At 39.1% G+C, this 16798-nt stretch overlaps 1 long non-coding RNA gene across 1 annotated transcript in view; it reads right to left on the bottom strand.

Moving 5' to 3' along the window:
• LOC113955439 overlaps positions 1-16798 on the bottom strand; it is a 55644-nt gene extending 38846 nt beyond the window's left edge. The window contains exons 1-2 of the long non-coding RNA XR_003530560.1: positions 16642-16798; positions 11342-11438 (exon numbers count right to left, since the gene is read on the bottom strand). This is a non-coding gene — a long non-coding RNA (uncharacterized LOC113955439). The remainder of the gene's footprint in view (positions 1-11341; positions 11439-16641) is intronic.

The raw sequence follows: 16798 nt of genomic DNA, 5'->3' as shown, positions 1-16798 counted from the left end.
ATAATAACAACACTTCCGAAGTTTCATGACTTTGATTCCTAACTCTGCCAAACTTTCCAAAGTATCTCTGTTTTTTTTCTACTTGTTCTTTCATATTTTGGAAGGTCCCTTGGATTTGAAAGGATCTAACGAAAATGTTTTCTGCAAGGGACTTCTAAAACATCTTTACTTCCTAAATAGTCAGGAATTATGTGTACAGATCCTCCACATTCATGGCTCTATTTTGCTTTAATCTTTGTGTTCTATATTGTACTAGTGATCTTCCTTGCAGGGAGTTGCAAAAGCACACAGTGATCCTACATTTGACCATTTAATTTCACTACTTCACTCTTAAAGAGACTCCTTTGTGTCTGCTAATATTTATGCTTTTAACGTAGTTGTAGATTTAAGGTAGATTTTTTAATTCCTCCTGTATATGTTCATTTCTCTTTTACTCACTCACAAAGACTTCTAAAAGTTCTCAAAAAATACTACCAACTGAAAGTTTATGTTATCAGCATGATTTTCAGCATTTTACCCAGCACTGTCTTATTATCTGAAATAGCCATTTTATCTGCCAGAAATGTCTTGATGTCACTGTAAAATAAATCATATTTTCAAACCATATTCTTTACTCCCATAAGCAGCTAGAATTCAAGTAAATATAAATGTATGCATTCACTTTTCTAAAACCTTCCAAACAACCCAATTTATCTTTGAAGTGTTTAAAAGTGCAGGCTGGAATATGTCTCAGAGCATATATATTGTCATTCAGAAAGAGAAAATCCATTTTTTTCTCATACTCACAAGAAAATAATCACATTTTTTAAGTGGAGAAAAATGATCTACTGATAAGCCCCAGCAGCCTTTGCATTAAGCAGTGCCCACTCTTGAGCTGAGCTTCCTAAACAACTATGTGGAAATGGCCATTATTATTAGCCTTTGTTGATCTGCTTTTGCATTTATGGTTACATTTGTATCATAAAAAAATCAACATTTCTATTTACATCTTTAATGTTCTCTCTGCCTTCAAATCTTTTCCATGGGTTTCTGTTTCCTTGTGAATTGGGTAAGCACTTTAAATAGTCCTCACAAACTATGTATTTATCTGAAAGTGAATTTCCTTCTAAGTCTGCTTTGGTTTTTTGAATAGATTACTTTTTCTGTTTTTCTATAAACTAGAATGATACTATCCCAGACAAGCGAATCAGTTGCTTTACTGCCGTAGCAGTGTTGCTATTATAAAAGAGACAATTAAGTTTGGTGTAGCTTCTGAGTGCATTTCCCATTTCATTTAATAAACAGGAGCTATGGACATAGAATTTAAGAGAGTACTACCATGGTCTGAACTGCTACTGAAAGTCAGCCTCAAAGCTTTCAGCAGGCCAAACCCAAGACCAATTTCAGGTTTCATAGACTGTCCCTCGGGTCAAAGCATATTAAAAACCCCTTTAGAAATGCTTCAGTTTACCTTCTAACTGTCCTAACAGAACCAAAATGGCCTAATCATAGGGCAGAAGGCTCAGTACAGATCTTTTTGCAGGATCCAGAGGCTAGGCAGTACACAAAATAACACACACCCTCACAAAAGGCTCAAACAGTCTGGCTCGCTCACTGAAGCACTTGGAAGAGCTGTAACTAGGACAAAAATAGATAGACATTGATGTTATAACTATCACTTCCTTCTAAAATTCTGTGAAATTATCTTCCCACACATGCAACCCTAAAACCAGTGTGATTAATGTATTCTGTCTGCATATCAATTATTATCTGACTGCAAAAACACTCTTTTGCCTCAGCAGCAAGGCAGAGTCACCTCAGCAGAACCCAACTTCAGCCCCACAGGCGGTGCTGTTATCCTAAGGGATTAACTGATCCCACTGCAGCACCCTTGGGCAGGGCCTGCAATGCCCCTTTCTCAGCATTGCACTCACGACCCTCCTTTCCTTCCAGCAGGTTTCCGCCTTGCTGATCACCAGATCTCCTTTATGGAAAAGCAGAGTCCCTTCTGTGCCCCAGCATGTAAAGGCATTTTCAGGACCAGCTGAACCAACCCTGCAGTCACTCTGAGCTCTGAAAGTCAAGCACATACACGTGAAAACCTTGTGGAAGAAGAGCTCCAGGCCCTGGAGTTCCAAGCCTAAGAAAAGACTGAAACTATTAGGGTACATCATGGACAATAGTGGTATAGTGTCATTATAAATCATTTTAGCCTGAAAAATATTTTGTAGTTCCTCGTGCTTATTTCTTGTTGTGTTTCTCGCTGCTCGATTTGAACAATTCAGTAATTCATAATCAGTCTTCCAGCCTCAGAGATGTTACCCTCCAAAGGGGTGAGCAGTGAGCAGTGTAAATGGCACAAAATAAATACAGCAGTAGAAGGACATGAAAGTAACACTTGTGATACAACTGCTGGAAGGGCTTATTTTACTAGATTGGGCTTTTTTTAGTTGGTATTTTTCATGAGTTACTTTAGAGTCTGTTTTTAAAATTTTTTTTCTGTAGTCAATTTGTTGCCATAGATGTGAGCATCACCACTTCCTTGCTGTCTCCCTGCAAGGACAAGCTTTAAACTTTCAAGAGTTTATGATAACATAAAGCAGAACAGAAAACCCAGTATAGGTAGATGTTGTATTTGCAAACCATTAACATTTCACAGATCTGTCAGCACTGAATATTTAACATCAGTGCCTATCAGACATTATAGTTTTGTGAAAACAATTAGTATTTGTACAATATTATTACATACAAACATGAAATTATTTCTCACAAGTTTCTGTGAACGGTTATGAATTAGCAAACATAACACTCCTCAAACACAAGAAGCAAGTTCAATTGCAAGCTATTCCTGCAGTGTAACTTTACAAGGTGGAAGTAAAAAACAGAAAGAAAAAAAAATCCAAACATCTTCTAAGGGCTTATGATTCAACTTCCTTCAACAAAAAGTCTGAAAACAGAGCTGTTCCACTTTCTGAAGTCAGTTAAGAAAACTGGGGTTTCTATGTAGGCAGATCTTGTTTCCATATGTGATGACACATGTTACTTGAGATGGGAGCCCTAGAAGAAGACACAGAAAACACTGCACTTCTGGTAACAGCCCAGGTCTCCTTGGATCCCCTCTGATGGATACACTGCCAGGAAGAACCTAGATATTGCTAACAGAGAAAGCCCAGAAAGAGCTCTCCTTCCAAAAAAGAGAACTTAAAGATTTTCAAACAAAGAAGTGCCCAAATACTGGAAAACAGTTCTCCAATCTGAATACTCCATCTATTTGCTCTTCTCCCTTTACTTTTTCCCTCAGCTATGTGTTTGCAGATTTCCAGATGAGTCGCAAGAAGCTGCATCAGGTTCAGACATATTTCCTTACAAAAGTCTGATTTACCTGTTTGATGTGGCAATGTACTCTGAGCTGAATTTCTTCTGCTGCTTACCTAATTTAAATGTATCAACAAACTGCTTCTCATCTATATTTATAGAATAACAGAAAATAATGGTGTAGCTCTTCAATTGAATAAACTAAATAATAGCAAGGATAAAAATATAGATGGCAGATGAAATAAAGACTGTGTGAATCACTTGATGAGTCACACCTCTTCCTTCCAAGGAAAACCCCACAGCGAGAGAACAGTAGACATGGACATCATGCAAACACAGAGCTTGCTCTTGGCAGACATTTCTCTCTGGGATGGGAATGAAACAGCTGTGGATTTTAAATGCTTTAGAAATTTGCAGTTTGAAAATCTTTCCTAATAACTAACATTCGTCATCTTTGCTCAAACCTAAGGGTATAATTTCTTCTTATATTCACCTCAGAAATTAATAACAAGTTTTTCTTCTGTAGCCATTTTTTATTTGCAGTTCTTGTGTGCCCCTCTTGTTTCTTCTTTCTCTCTCTTGTCTTTCTCTCTTAAACCCTTTTTTTCCTTTAGGTTAACAAAATATGAACTAATATGGACAATGCAATCATATTTTCTTAACAGAATATTGTGGTTTAATATTAAAATAGTCTTTTAAACAATTTGCTGACCTTAAAGAATATCAATAGATGATCTGAAGACTTAAAATCTCAAGGTCCGTACTGAGCTGAACTGCACAGTTTTGTTGAAGCTACAGGGTTTGGCAGATTTAACCACAGGCTTCCAGGGAAACAGGGTTTGCTTGAATATTTATGGAACTCTTTGGTTCACATCTATTGGATGCCCTATTTAAAACACTTATCTCCTGGTCTGTGCTCTGCTGGCATCTGCATTAAAACAGAGAATGACAAACAGCTCCCCACACACAGGAATGCGCTTGGGACATGGTAGTTCCTGAATTATTCCCAGCTGAAGTAGGTGCACGTCATGACAACCACCTATATTCTAGAATAAATTCTGGCAGCTGTGTTGTTTGAGATCATCCTGAATAATAGAGCTAAGCTACAGGAGAAGAAAAAACATGGACATTCATTACATGAGAATATCTTGCTGATTTAAAAACTCGGTATTGTCACATCCTACACTGAAGGAAGCCTACCAGTGAGTCCTGCTGGGTTCTATCAATACCTCTAATTATGCAGTTTTCTTCTTTTACCTGTCATGCCACCCCTCAGCTTGGTCTTGAGAAATGCCGTCACCATGCTGTAACTATGCTGCCTGTTGCTGTGAGAGCCAGCACGCAGGAAAATTATCCCTTCTGTCTGTCATTTGTTATCTCTAGATTTAAATCCTGAGTGGAGTCATCGTTTCGTAAAGGCACTTTTCTACCATGTAACAGCACCAGAACTTCAGGAAAGCTCCAGTACAGCCTGGAGTCCCTGAGGGGTAGCCTGAACTGCCTCTTTGGCCATTTGGATCACAAGGTGCCAAAGACCCAGGAATAAGGCAGTGGCTGAACATTGTGTTCTGGGCTCTGCCACATGAGACACTTTGCAATGGCTCACATCTCTGCTATGGGGGGATTTCTTTCTTACGTCTTACAAGTATAGAAAATTCCTTACTTTTATCTTTAAAAATAAATTAATAATAATAAAGGGAAACAAAGAAAACTGTTTCAAAAAGCTCATGCTCAGAATTGTGGGGGGAGGATTTCCCCAAGTACAAAATGCCACAATCTGAGAATCAAAATTAAACCATCAGGCTTTACTGAATGGCACGACTGCATTTAAAGTGCCCAGAGATACAAAAGCCAACTTCATTCATGTTCCTTCATCCATTTAAATGCACAGTGAACAAGTGAAAGGGCTTTTTTAGGGAACGAATCAATGCTGATCCATAATCTTTGTTTCAGTTGAGATAACTGACTCTTCAATTTCCCCCCTTTCTACTGCAGATACACCATTTGTTTTGTGGAGAGTTTTTTTTTCTCTCCTCAAACCTCTTAAACAAAAGCCTCAGCTCAGATGAGCTTTCTCAAGTTCTGAGCAGTTCTACCTATTACTGAAAAAACAGAATTTAAAATTGTTTATCCAAGTGTTAGCCAAATTCCCCAATCAATCTTCTCTTTTCTCTCCGATTCATTCCTTTTTCTCCTATTCTTTTTTCTATCAGAGAATTCCATTATTGTATCAAAGGTATGTGAAAATAGCTTTCACAATGTCTCTCTCCTGCCTTTATAGCAAAACTGTAGATGGTTCCAATTCAGCCCCTGCTAAAATAAAAGAAGGTGAATTGCAATACCCACATAATTCCACATGAGCAGAAAATGGCAGTTTTGTTTGCTTCATCTGCAAACCTGCTAGTACAATTTCATATGCATACAGATAATTAGGTAATCTTTTTATTTTACATCTGTCATACCCTTCATTGTTTTAGCATTTTCATTGAAAACAGCTGGTAATCTCCATCAATGAAAACTGCATTTGTTTTATTATTATTATTTTCTGCTTAAGAGGCTTGTTAAGATATGCTGTGAATCATTTAAAAGGCCTGTATAAGCCAGATATATTGACATTAAAATAAAAGCAAGACCTTTTGCTTGCAGATAGTAAGGTAAGGTATTAAATATTAAAGTTGATTTACTGAAAGGCTTAACATATGTGAAAGCCCAAATCAGATAAGATAATGAAAATAAATTGTATCATATTGTTTGTGAAGAGACCTGACAGAGGTAAACACATTTTTACATGACAGCTCTTTAAAAAAAAATAGATAAAAGAGATTTGGTTGATTAATCTCCATAGCATTTTGAGTTTTGTTCCAGCAGTGACACAAGTGTAAGGAGGAATAGGAAAGGCCAGAATAAGGGAATGTACTTAGAAGATAATGGGCTCCATTGGCCAGAGGAAGAAGGAAGCCCTTACTGTGATTAAAGTCTCTCACACTGCTGCTCCTCCTACCATAATGGACCAACAGTCAAAATTCACATTAAAACCCCACTATTTTATTTACTGAATGACATGTAGTTCTGCATGTAACTCATAAGGCAAATTCCACACTTTTCTGCAGAAGTTGCTGTTTAAATTCAGCATGCTGCATTTTTTTTCTTTGATCATTTTATCACACCCATGTCCTAAACGACCTCTTGGGAGAGAGCTTAAAAGGATGCAGTAGGAGGTAATCCAAATCGAATATATGTAGTTATGCATACAGTTCAAATGTGAAATTCTGCCTCCAAACTAGTAACAATGACACTTATTTAATCCCAGTAAGATGTCAGATGCCTGCTGGGAGCTGGTATTCACAGAGGGGTGGCTGTGCCACCTGCAGCTAAACCATGTTAATAGGAGAGAGAGGGATCCTAAAGGACATGTGCTCCTGGAATCATTACCTGTCTCAGTCACTGCATAATGGGGGAAGGGAATCATTTTCATAATGCCACAGAGATTTTCTTCTGAAGGGTCTGACTGAGCACTCCAGGGACTAGAATGATCCATCTACATCATCCCTCTCTTCTGGGAATGACAGGAGAGGCTGCACTGAAATCACTAAGGAAGCATGGCAGAGGATGGCCTTTAAATAACAAGTGAGGGCTGAGGACCATCCCTCTCTAGTCGAGTAGACTTCAGTCTCACTGTGGCTAAGACTCTGAATTAGGATATTTAATTTGCATTAAATAATAAACTCACTGTATTTGCTTCCCCTCATAGCCCATGGCTTTGTAAGCTTTACTCACACTTTAAGACAGACTCTCAGTGTAGGAGGAAAATGTGATGGTAAGGGAGTTCCTCACAGGAACCTGTTCTAAGCAGGTATGAGTAGGAACATCAGAAACAGACAGCAGAATCAGACCCATGTGCTCTGTGTTTCTGGCTTGTAATTCTATTGAGAACACTAATGTTAAACTTATCTTTTTGAAAAGAAAGAATATGAGTTCTTTCAGAGCTTTCTTTCATCTTATCAATCACATTATTATTCCAGGTCAGTGACTTTTGATATGGATGCTTCAAAAAAATTCTGAATTAGAGTTCCACAGAAGAATATAAACCTGCTTATGAAATTAAATAAACCTAAGGATTCTGTACACTTGCTTTCTTCCCCACTATCGCATGATTAATCATTGACTTTTTGTTGTTTTCCACCAACGAGATTTCAATATAACACATTTGAAAATATTATTTTTGTTCTGCTCATACCAGATAAAAAAATAAATGCATCTACAATTTTTGATCAGTGTTCTTCTTCCATTAAGATGGCTCTGTTGTAAAAATATTATTTTTTGCTAGTGTTTCCAGAGTCTCACTCTGCAGACATATTAGGGAAGAATCACAGTGAATGTAGCTTAAGTGCAAAGAATTTGGTGTACAAAAATGTCATTTTCCTGCTAGATATGTCCTCAGAGTAAAACTCCTCTGGCACAAAGCTAGTGCAGAAGCCCTACTTTATCCCCACCAGATTTCTGGGCAGGAACAGCAAGTTCCATAGGTGGATGATCTATTTTCCAACTTTCACAGCCTTTAGTTTGAGATGCAATCCATGAGCAAACTCCTCTTTCAGGGAGCTATAGAACATCAGGGGTGGAAAATGGCAGTTCACATTTTTTCTCAGTAGTTTGCCATCACAGAAACCTGTAACACCCCAGAGTTACTAAGTTATCAGCTACCTGTTGGGTAAATTTCAAACCTAGGTAATACCAAATAACAGGTAGTTGGTTTGTTTTTTTCCAATTCAGCTTCTTTTGCTGCTGAGCTAAACATTCACACTTCCTCTCCTTTCCCCTTCGGCAGAATGTATAAAACCTTTCAGGGAGTTCATGGTTAATAAAACCCCCAGTGGTCACACACCAGACATGAGTGCACCTCCTGGTCTTCTTGCATACCTAAATTCAGTATAAATTTTAAGCTCATCAGGTTTATCCAGCTGTTAGCTCAGCACCTCGGCAGCCCTCTTCCTCATCAGCCTGGGCACCCTCACCTTGACCAGGGGCAAGGCTCAAATATTTGGAAGTAGCAGCAGTAGCAGCAGTAGGCAGGGAAGATCACCCACAAGCAATGTTGTTTACATAATTAACATGAAATTTCCCTGGCTTATCTTCTTTCAAACTTCAGACTACAGCCACTGTATACTATGAGAGGCTTTAATTGCATTGTATAAGGCTTTTGTTGCTCTTCCTCTGGGCTAAGGAAGGTGAGTGAGGGAGTTATCTTTTCAGCAGTACTTCTTATCTCACAAACATATTTAACTACTAACTGTAAAATTGCTTGAAAAAACGCATCTTATTGTGTCACTTAGGAATCATCCTTCTGCTGTGAAGGGAAAGAGAAGAGGTGGGAAGGGTGTTGGAGATGCCATGTCCAGAAAACATTTCATTACAAAATGTATTTTTCTTTACCAGAGGAGAGGATTACAAGAATTTTGTTCTGTAAAAATCTGCCTGAAGCAGAATTTCTGTGCTACAGGAAGGTCTCAGATGTAGACATTGATACCTGGCAAAAGAGAGGTTTTGCTGGAAAGAGAGGAAGATGCTGTTTCCAGAAAACCACTGTTGCTTAGTTTGACAAGTCAAATCCAGCTTCCTGCACTGTCCTTTGGAAAAGGTTGGCCCTGCTTCAAGTTCCCCCTCATGAGTATCTAATCCCTAAATCACTGCTACTGCAGCCTGCCCTGACCCAATGCAGGGCAGAAAGTTAAGGGAAGAGAGAGGAAAGGGCATGGAGCTGGACATCTGCCTGGAAAAAAAAATAACATGCATGCAGAAGGAACAGTTTTAAGTGGATTATTTTGCCTCCAAAATTGATCCAATTTTCAGCAACTTGATTCCAGGTAGTCTTTTGGACTTCCATTAGACGCAAAAGGAGCTAAGCAATAGTGTTATCCCTGTGGCACGATGGGGACATCATCTCTTTCTGTCTCTCTCACGTAGATATCCACCCACAGAATTTTTAAGTTCTGAACAAATTTATAACAGCAATGGTATAGAATAAATTTATATGCACACAAACACACATTGTGTGTGGGTAGGGAGATCATGTAAGCATCTGATGTTCATCTCACAGCTGAAAACTAGAATACCATAAAACTAATATTATTAGGATGCCAGATACTTTCTTCCACTGCACTGCATCATGAGAAAGGAAAAGAAGCTCTGGTGGAAGGAGCCAGACACTAAAGGAGCCAGGAGAACAAAACAACTGTGCTCCTTCTTGTTCTGACAGCCCCCTGACACAGTGCCAGGCTTTGGTGGCTCACAGCCCAGGATCGTTTGAGAACAGATGGAATATAGCATGTTCCTTTCTGAAATTAAGGGAAGTAAGGGAAAAGGAAAGCAAAAGGAAGTGAAGCTCAGATCAGTACTTCCTGACCTGCACTTCCTCTACAGCACTTAATCCAGAGCCCTTTGAAGTCTACAGGGAGAGCTCCACTAACTTCAAAAGAATTTGATTCAGAGCCCGAAGGAGAAGGAAAAAACGTGTGGCATGGCAGAGAGCTCACTGGCATCACAGTTCCGTGGGAATGCACAGAGCTTTGCCTGGAGCTACATGTGCTTATCAAATGTTCCCCTTCCTTGGATTGCCCTTGAGACATGTTCCATCCAGCAGGACCCGTGAAAAGATTTAAAATACGGTTTAATTTACATATATTTGACGGAGAACATAAGTGTTCTTCCAGAAGATTTGCGAGTCAAGTAGTGCTTTTCCTCCCCCTATCTGAAATAAAAGAATATTTCCTTTTTTCCTGGCAAAATGTTCCCGCATGAACATTCTATTAACTCTGTATATTAATTGAAAGTTTTTAGTGTTGTCTTTTTACTGTTACTGAACAGAGTTATTACAATCAAGATTTCTTTCTTCTTTTAAGACTGGTCTTGCTGTGCAATGACCATTCCCAGTATCTCCCCAAATGCACCTTCATATAAGCATTCTATAGCTAGAAAGCATTTTAAGTTTTCCTTCTAATAGCAATTTACTTTGATATTAAAATGTCCATCAAAATCTCTGCAACTACAGTCATTATAAAGTTCCCAATATTTATGTGGTTTAACAATGAAAGAATTTTCACTAAAAAAACAAACAAACAAAAAGACCACCTATCACTCAAAGTACCTCCTAATCCAGTTTTATGTGTATCCTATGGTTAAAATAGTTCTCTGGAGCTTCACTCATCATTCTGTCTGGAAAATAACCAAAAATACTCCCTTTCCTACCCCCCCACTAAAATAACCACACAACCTTTGTGAAATACACTGAAACAATAAATTACACATAAATACACATTCATGTATTCACCCATGCCATGCTCTTCCATGAGCAAGGCTGTAAGCATGACATGGTGTGTGCATTTAGCTTGTGATACTTCCAGAGGACTCCATGCTGCTGCTCTGTCCCACAAATTACAGGGTCAAGCCTGAGAAAGGAGGTGGAAAATTTATAGATCAGGATGCATATAAGTACTCACCATGAAAACTGTGGTGAGGACCTAAAATCTGTAGCTTTCTGTTTGCCAAAATGATTAGAGGAGGTTTTTAAAGTTGTCAGGAACTGAACCCCATGTGAGAAACGAATCAAGCAGCAGAATTATACACAAGGACAACACGTGCAATGGAACAAGAGCGGAGCAGACAGAACGGCTCACTCGGTGTTCCTGCACAGACCAACATTGGAAATGGCAGATGGACAGGCAGCAAGGGCTTTGGAAGGGTCCAGTGGGCTAAAGAAGAAATTAAAATGCCATATTTTAAAACATGACAAAGACAAATGCTTGATCAAACCTGCTGGTATGGTCTGCTTACAGATGAAGTTGAAGTTTGGGCAAAGGGAAATCAAACGCCTCCAAGGCTCCCAGTGAAGCAAAAAATTACATTAACTTTACAGCCTCAAGCATATTTGTTAGTATTTAACAAATTATGTGCTTCATTTAAATACCATTGCTGGTAGCCAAATAAATTAAAATCACCTCATTAGGCTTTACATCACTGAAGTTAAAAAATTAAAAGAGGCTTTTCTTACCTTCTGCCTAGGTGTCCTCCTGCTTGTACAGTCAGTGCCAGTAGGGACCTGTCATGGAGGCCTTTTTCCATATCATTTGTCTCTAGGCATCCTGAACCTAATGGATATAATGAAAGACAAGGCACACATGTGATTTCAGAATATTGCCACAGTTCCACAATCAAAAACATGATCACTGGGATATCTGAAATGGAACAGATTGAAGCACTTGCAGATCTGCAGGCTCACATGCTGCACTCTGCTAAAGACAAAGGAACAGGCACAAGCAAACCCAGAGAACTGATTGTATTTCCCCAGCAAGCTGCAACAAATCCAGGGAAAGCTCTGCACAGGGTAAACAGGGAGGAGCGTGGACAACAGCTTCTGCTCTTCACTTCTCCACGTCTCTTATGGTGTGACTTTGGGCAAGTTGTTTCACTACATGTGTTGTAGGTAACTGCTTCCAATACGGAGGTAAAGACACTTTAAGCCCACCTTCAGGTTGTCTAAGTTTCCCCTAAATTCCATTGTAGAATATTTTTCCTGATAAACATTTCTGAAGGTCTATGGCCAGTCACAGATGTCCAAAAACTGAGGTAGAAAATAGGCTATTTGAATGTAAGCCTTTAGTCTCTTTTGCCAAGTCTTCAATTTACGGAAAGTCAAAACACAGTTCGAGTCACAAATTACTCTCAGTACATATGACCAGGGTTAGGGTGTCTATCTTGTATGCTCCTACTTAAAGAAAAGCCCTTTTCCATCAGGATGGATAGGAAACAAAGGCATTTGCTAAGTATTTGCAATATTTGACCAGCTCCATTAACAAAATAATGGAAAAGCACGGAAAGCCAAATTCTTTTTCCTCATAAATAGTTCATTCTCTGTGGAAGGCAGCTTGGAAAAACCAAAACCTCTGAAACTTATATTGTGCAATAGGTATGTCACAAAAAACATACAGTATGATATTTTCTAAGTGCTTCAATTTTTAATTTAAAGTGTTATTTTGGGACCAGGTTCAGCATATTCCATTAAAAAAAAAAAAAAAATTTAGTGGGGAATGAAAAGTTTCATTCAAACAAAAAAATCTTTGCTAACTTCCTAGGATTTATGTTTTAATATGGAAGCAGAAACATTTTTTGTTCAGGTCACCCAGCAGCAGCTTCTGTGGAATGATTTGCACAGCCCTGCTAAGGGAATATTTGAAAACTTGCAGAAAAATTCTCTACGCTGCAGAAAAAAAAAAAAAAGAAGACTGCATAACTCATCATAGTACCAATATGTCTCAACATTTAAGACAATATTTAAGATTTGCTATTCCTAAGTGCTGATTTCCTGTTGAAGTTAGCAGGACCATTTGCATACTTCTGATTAAATATCTTACTAAAGGCTTTGCCAAGTCAAGGTACATGAAGCAAATGATAATGAGAGAAAGCTGTTGAATATCTTGACAGTTATCACAAAATTCTCTGAATAAATTACATGAACGCTTTTACCTGTTATCGCCCTTTTGGCATGAAAGTCTTTATTTAAAACAGTTCTTCCTCTTTAATGAATTTGACTTGTGATGATGATTGATATCTCCTGTCTTTGCATTTTCACATTCCTCTAAAGTGGTGATAACCACTTCCAAGGTCCTTATCACTCTGACACCAAGCCAGTGGCGAGGAATAGGGAACAGAGACCTTCCCCATTAGCAGCAAAAACAGTCAGGTAAAACTACATGTAAAAGATGCTTTGCAATAACCAAAATCCATGGGAATAAATTAGATAGCTACATCCTCAGTGGTTACAAATAAGTTAAGGTGCCAGTGTTAACTCCTTGCTAGTTTACTGCTCCAGAAGTGTGCAGTTATTTCTCGGTAGTGGAAGAGCCAGCTGCTTAGTTAGTGTTTGTGCTCTGCTTGTTCCTCTGTGGAAACCTGTTGTAAACAGAAGGCTGCCAAGGGTATCTTTTCATATCACTGTGATGTAGAATGAAGTTCGTTACGATTTGAATTAGGGCACATCAAATTCATTGTGCTTTATCTGATGAGACTCATATGTTGTCCAATTCAAGAAAGGTAATCTATGGAATGTGATGCTGGATTTACCAGTAACTTGTCATTGATCACTTTCTTCTCGTTTTACTTCAGACATTTGCAGTATAATAGTGATGTTGAAATAGTCACATTTCTATTAAATATAACGTCTCCCACAGCATGTTTAGTTTTCAGTTGCAATTATTCATCTTGCATGCTATTTGGTGATTCTAAACTGTGCATATCCAAAGCCATACAAGCCAGCATCATTTCAGCAAAATTCCACTGGTATGTTATACAAATATTGATTTTGGAAACATCTTTGATGTTAGTCAGTTCTTCAGAATATTGTATTCAGAACTGAGCATGTATGAAAAACTAAGCACGTGGTATCAGTGTGCACTGGGAAATTATACTCAAACTAAAGCAAAAACTGGTGCTCAGTCAATTATGAAATCTGTTTTCTCTTCACTGCTTATAAGACAAAAGGGACAAAGCCACGGAAGAAAAACTGCAGATGCTCAGTTTGGGAGGAAGTAACTCATCCTCATGTTCTCCAAGGAGTGACAGGCAAGCTGTCCCCCAGAGAAGACCATTTTATGAAGGTGTTGTAAGCTGCAGCTTAGACCACACTGCCCTCTTTCTCCCCACCACCCCTACCCTGACAAACACTCTGACCTGTGGAGCTTTGCAACCACGTGTCCAAAAGCCACAAGTCCTCACCTTTCCCTTTTGCCAAGGCAATGTTGGAAAAACATCACAGATTCTGGTGCATTTAAGCAGCGTATGTGGGATGGAATAAATCAGAGTAGTTCCCTCTACATCCAAATCAGCAGCGCTCCCTTCCTTTCTGGCAGGGAAATGGTCATTTCCAAAATGGTCATGGGCATAAGGCTGGGGTTGCAGGAGCACTGAGAACCATAAAAGATGCTAAAGGACAGTCTGTTATCTGCCACTACAGATAAATGCAATTAAGGGCCATCATAGTTTCCCCGAGCAGTGTTAGTTCTTCCTAAACTCGTTCTCTCACGTTCCTGCAGTCATCATTTCTTTAGTGACTGCAAAGTCACCAAATTGCTTCTCACTCTGTACAAAGCAGTAAAACAAGATGTCAAAAGAGAAAAAGGTGATTCCCTAGCTGAGTATGTGACAATAGAACAAAGAATTTAATCTGAATCGCTGTCTCTGCTTAGCTTTACATGCACAGACAGAGATGAAACCAAGAGTTCTGGATAATTTTAACTACAGAATTTATGACTGTTGCTACAGGTCTGGCATGGGAGAAGTGGGATCTGCATTGCTTCAACCTGCCCTCAGGTCCATAAAAGAAAAACCGTTACCCATACCAAGAACTGAGAGCAGAGCCCTGAGCCAGGGTCTGTAGGGTGCCTGTAACCCACCTACAGCCCTCTGCAGGACCCAGCTCACCAGCAGAACTCTGGAGCTGCTTCAGCCTCCTGTTCTCCATCCACAGGCTGTGATTCCAGACACATGCCAGGATGCAGAAGAACCTTTCAGTGTCTCTACAATAGATTACCTGGTCCCCAGCTGGCCAAAGACTGTGCACCACTTACCAGAGAGGATAAAGGGATAAGGGAAAAAAAAAAAAAGTAAAAAAAGTAAAAAGATAAAAAAGAGGAAAGGACAAAAGGGAAAAATAAGAAATAAAAATGGAAACAGGTAAAAAGATAAGAGAAAATAAAAAAGGGAAAAATAGGAAAAAATGAAAGACAAACCAAGAGAGGAAGAAAAAAAGAAAAATGGATAGGAAAAGAAAGAAAAAGGAAAAAAGAAAGAGAGGAAAATAGCCAAAAAAAAAAAGCCAACATCCTTTTAAACACAGGGAATGAGAGGTTAACTCAGGATATCAGAAGGGAGGACTAGAATGAAAAAGAAAAATTAAAAGTGAAAATGTAGTTTATTTCTACTGTCATATGCCAGTAGAAAGAAGGGCAGCTGGACCACAGGGTTACTCCAGCCATTAGCATTTTTGCCAGTGGATGAGAAAGCATTTCAAACTGAAACATGCAGGGTCAGCAGAACATAAGCATTAACTTATTGCCTGTCTGATTTTCATCTTTCATTTCAATGTGCTGAATTATTAATGTCATCCTAGTCACTAGCTAACCTTTTTTTTTTTTTTTTTTTTGTCTCTGTATAATGTTAAGTCTTCACATAATCCAGAAAAGTTCAGGGTTCTGAAGCAGCAACCCTCATAAGACAACCTACGAATACAGGCTACTTCAAGTGCAAAACGAACTTCTCCCACATGCAGTTACCATTCAGCACCGGCAGCACTGCAGATCCATTCCTGAAGGAAGACAACAGTGTAGGGTTTGTGGTGCCTTTGGGAAAAAACAGTGTTCTGGGAGGCAGAGGGAAGTGTGACACACCAAGGGCAGGGGGCGTTCAGTCTCCTGGCAGAAGGCTGAGACACAGTTGGAGGCAGTTGCCTGCTCAGAGGAACCCTCCTTCCAAGCCATGGTTTGTGCCCCAAGGCCAGGCCAAGGCTGCTGTGACAGTGCTCCCAGCCCAGCTCACTGTGTCGGAGGGATGGCAACTGCACCTTCCACTGCAGGGCTGTGGCGTGAGCAGAACCACAGGCACGCTTCCCTCGGATCTTTGCAGCAATCCCCACTGACTTTGGAAGTGCCTTTCATGGAAACACTCCTGTCAGTTTGGCCAAAGGGCTAGGGAAGCCTGTGCAGGGTCAGAAGCTGATCAGGCAGTTTGCAATCCATGATCTTTATCTCTTAGTGAGATTAGTAAAGTCTTTGGTTTAGGGAGCAAAGACATGTCTGGGAAGAGAGGAAGCTTAAGCTGTATTCAGAGGGTTACTGTTACCAGAACATTTCAACACTGGAAAAAAAATTGTTTACCACCACACTTCTTAAAAGGTTTGAAAGTCTTCAGTGATGAATGGGATTACCTCTTTATTTATTTATCTGTTTTGCAGATTAGCACAAGCCAAACCAAATATATAAATTTCATTCCAGAGGAAAAAATATTACATGCCTAGGGGGGAAAAAACAAACGACTGTGTTTACCTTAACACTGCAATTTGAAAAAGCAAACTTGAGAAGAGTGATTAAAAGCACATGAAACGGGAAGCATGCCCTTTAAATACCAATTTCTAATTGCAGTGATGTGAATATGTAAATCTAATTACACACATTTAAGGAGTAGATATTTTATTAAAACTGCCTTGATGTAAATTGCACAATCATTTCTTTTATTAAGACTGATCATCAATTTCCATTCTGGTATTTGTTAATAAGGACTGACAAAATACCAGAGACTTACCATTTCCAGGAGTACTGCAGCAATGGTTTTACAGTACAGCTGGATGGATACCCTCATGCTCAGCTCCAGCATACTTGTGATATTAATGCAGTCCATGACAGGGTTAAAGAAAAACTTAATTTTATCTGCACAGAATAATATGCCTTAAATGGCAAGA

Source organism: Corapipo altera, unplaced genomic scaffold, assembly GCF_003945725.1.
Source record: "Corapipo altera isolate COAL_440 unplaced genomic scaffold, ASM394572v1 133, whole genome shotgun sequence".
Taxonomy (NCBI): domain Eukaryota; kingdom Metazoa; phylum Chordata; class Aves; order Passeriformes; family Pipridae; genus Corapipo; species Corapipo altera.
The sequence above is the reverse complement of the archived record's forward strand: the minus strand, read 5'-3'. Positions and strand labels throughout refer to the sequence as shown.